Genomic DNA, 3,733 nt, shown 5'->3' with positions numbered 1-3,733 from the left:
TTAATGATGGGAAGGGTTGCTTTTGCATCAATTGAGGTTTGTTGTATGATCTAAATAAGACTCTTACATGGCACAACTAGTCTTTACCTGCACTCCCCGATCCGGCAAAACCTAGAAGAAAAAAAAAAATTGATGTACTAGGAAAACGTTCATGCGTAATAATTAAGCTACCAGGTATTACAAATTCTATATGGTCTCAATTATACAAATACGTAATAACAAGTATTTGCTAAAGCATCACTTCCCATGATGACGCATAAAACTTAAGATAACTAGAGAAGTCTTATTCATATTGCAAAACTTGGATTTACTGTATTCTCCACCAACAATGCTCCACCTAAGCATATATTTACATTTCATTGGACAATTGGTTTTGGTCTCTTCACCTCAAAGGCTTGCCTTTTATTGTCATTAATTACAGTTGAGCACTCATATTTTTTTTTCATGAATTGCTTCTTTATGTTATAGAGCAAATGAATAAAAGAATCTTTTACAATACTTATTCCCTTTTTGATAATGATTAGTTCCCTCTATTAGTCACTTATTTCGGCGTGACGTTGGGGTTCATGTCTAGTTAAATTGGAAATTATTGTCTTTCTGTGTTCTCATAGAGTGGAATTGCTTATTAGGCACATGGTTTACTCCAATTGAATGACACAATGATAAGATAAGCATAAAAGAAGAAGTTGTTGATCAAACCTCTACGTCTGTATTGCACTATATGCACAATTGGTATCCTCAAGATGAGAACCAAATCGTAAACTATACTCCTTGTGAAAATGGGGACAATTGGAAGTTGGGGAAAAAGAATCTTTTTTCATTTTCGTTGATTCGAATGTCATAATTAATGATTCTTTTTCCCAACACTACTCATGCGATTGGTATTGCGATTCATGACGAACTTGCGCATGGATTAACTGCGTGTTATGGAATCGATCTTCGCATAACCACATTATCAAAGACAGATAATGGATTTCGTAGTCCAGACTTACAGCTTACAATTTTTCTTAATTCATTAGCTTTTCGTTTTTTTTTTTCGTTTTTAAATTTAGCGATCAGTTGGTGTCCGAGCCATCTCCCACTCACCTCTATTGACTTCAACTAGGTGAATTAACACGATCTTTACATGATTAGAGTTTATTCACTAAATAAGCAATCCTATGCCATGGGGGAAAAGAGGACTAAAATATTATGTTCTTTTGTGAAGTTACGTGCTTCAAATGTAAACCATCAAAATTTCCCTATGACATCATTTTGTGACATATGAGCTGGGATGACTGCCTCGTTCAATGCGTAAGAAAGCATCGAATAGAACAAAAACAAAATTTTAAATTGGTATAATGTAGTATGTTCTGTGCACACAACGACAATAGTAGAAACATTCGTATTAAGTTCTCATTTGTTTGGTAGACAGTAGTAAGACTAGAAACGTTCATTTCGACAGGCTATACTTCAACCCCATTGGTGTTCGCCATCGTTGTGTGAGATATCTATCCATTCAAATTTGGTTTCAGATGTGGATTCATAGTTGTTTTCACAACAGTGTAAGAGCATGATTTTGCTAACTGATCTCTCTTCAACTGCCGAGTATGGGAATGAATCGATCAGAGTATTTCTCACAATGTTCAGTTTGGCAAACAATTAGTTTTCAATGATTGAACCAAAAACTATGTTGTTATCAGACATCTAAAGTTTCAGCGATTAAACTACCTAACAATCATCCTCTCCATACACCATCGCGTCAATTTGTGGATTGTCGGAACTCGGAAGGAGAAAATTTGGCAAAACTGATTAGAATGAATCAATCCATCTGCACTTCTGCTCTTCACCGTCTTGTTCGAGAATCTGGTGATCTCGCTAAACCTTTCACTTCTCATCCCATTTTTGCATCGAACCACTTTCTTTCACGTCGCTCCCACAGTTGCCCATCCACTGCTGGAGTGAGTGATTCAATGGATCAATCTGAACCCGTGGCCTTTGTGGTGAACAAATGCAGAAATGGCGGATTGGTGGAAGCTGACGATGGTTTATTCTACTCGGAGAGGACGATTCGAGTGAACCCTTTGCCTTTACCTCCCTGTTTCGCCCAACTCTTGGGGGTTGGGGCCAAGATGAAGCATTACCCCGTCACCATTGACATGATCAAGCGGATGGGTTCGAAAGGAACGACTCCCAACAGTTTTACTGGCAACATTTTGATGAATTACCTCCGCCAATTAAAAAGATCCGATCTCGGGTCCTCAGTTTTGTGTAAAATGGTCAAACTTGGACTTCAACCCACAACTGCCAGCTTAACACTTTGATCAATGGGATTGTTGGAGAGGGTAGAATCGCCGAAGCCACGAGCTTGGCGGATGAAATGTTGGCCAGACAATCGAGGTAGATATAACCATGTGCCAAGCCATGATGAGGGATTGTGCAGAACCGGCAATACTGGGAAAGTCCTTCGATTGCTGAAGAATTTGGAAGACAGAGGCTGAGAGCTAGATGTGACCATGTACACCACCATCGTCAGCGGTTATTGCAGGGAGTATCAAAAATTTATTGGTATAAACCCCTGCAAAGAACGAAAGGGAACCTTCACTTCCCTGGGAATTGGAAGACTTTATGATGCTACTGCTGATACGAGTAAGGAAAATGAACTTGTGCTAGCTCATACTACTGAATAAATGAAGGGGACTTGGAAATTAGCTCTTTGGTATTATTTCAAATATTTCATGAACTAGTCATCATACCAATTATACAACAGAGGAGGTGGCACCAAAAGTCCGCGTGGGAAGGTCCCGGTAGCTGTGGCAGCTGCAATCCTCACCATTCCGTTTGTTATAAAATGGCATGAATGCCACCTATATAAACCTTGTATTTGGGTGTCACGCCCCGACTCTCGGTCACGTGACCATCCTTCTATCCTGGTCGATTTTATTATGCGATATCCCCAGGACTACATATCGCCGACCCTGTCCTTTCTTTTTTTTTTTTTATAGCACATGCGGAAGCGATTATAAGAATCCCCATACAATAAAGCAATGGGATATACAAGTAGGACTAGAAACCTGAACCTGAAAACCACATCCTTATGATCATATACAAGCCATACTAAAACAACTGGTTTCTATTCAAATTGATTCTATAGCAAACGTCATCAGGATCCTACTCCGGATTATCCTCGGGGTTCTCCTCCTGATACTCCTCTTCGGGTTCCTCATCAGGGTTTTCCTCATCAAGTTCCTCTTCCTTAAGCTCCTCATCCGGTCCCGAAATGGTTATTCAATAACCACCTGAGACAACGTCTCGGCAAGTTCTACCCCTAAGACCCGATTAGTAAACTAATACACCTTAGGGCTGCCTATGCACAACATGAGTCAGAGGACTTACCTTGGCCTCAGATTCCACCTGCATATTAGCACAAATCAAATAGGCACTCAAGCAATAACATCACAGATCGAAGCATCGATCTGATCGACTTAGTCGATTTCACATCAGGAAGACCACTCACGATCATCTCCCTTCAATCATTCAATTCACAACATCAAACCAAGGCAATGAATCACATCAAGTCACACTCAGATCGAATCATCGATCAATCAACCTAATCGATTCCAAGCCAATCAGACCATTTCTAGGTCATTCATCCAACACCAAGCAATACCTTAGATTTAGTGGCTTTACAGTCCCACCCGACCTCATCAATATCTAGTGGCTTTACGGTCCCACCCGACCTCATCAATATCTA

The 3,733-nt window shown here is 40.0% G+C and overlaps 1 long non-coding RNA gene across 1 annotated transcript; it reads right to left on the bottom strand.

The window, feature by feature from the left end:
- Nucleotides 1-2,067: 2,067 nt before the first annotated feature.
- LOC120290922 lies at nt 2,068-2,873 on the bottom strand. Its single transcript, XR_005548709.1, has 2 exons — nt 2,736-2,873; nt 2,068-2,557 (listed from the first exon to the last, which is right to left on the bottom strand). It is a non-coding gene; the product is annotated as an uncharacterized LOC120290922 (long non-coding RNA).
- Between the last annotated feature and the right edge of the window lie 860 nt (nt 2,874-3,733).

The sequence above is a fragment of the Eucalyptus grandis genome, chromosome 2 (genome assembly GCF_016545825.1).
Source record: "Eucalyptus grandis isolate ANBG69807.140 chromosome 2, ASM1654582v1, whole genome shotgun sequence".
NCBI lineage: Eukaryota > Viridiplantae > Streptophyta > Magnoliopsida > Myrtales > Myrtaceae > Eucalyptus > Eucalyptus grandis.
The sequence above is the reverse complement of the archived record's forward strand: the minus strand, read 5'-3'. Positions and strand labels throughout refer to the sequence as shown.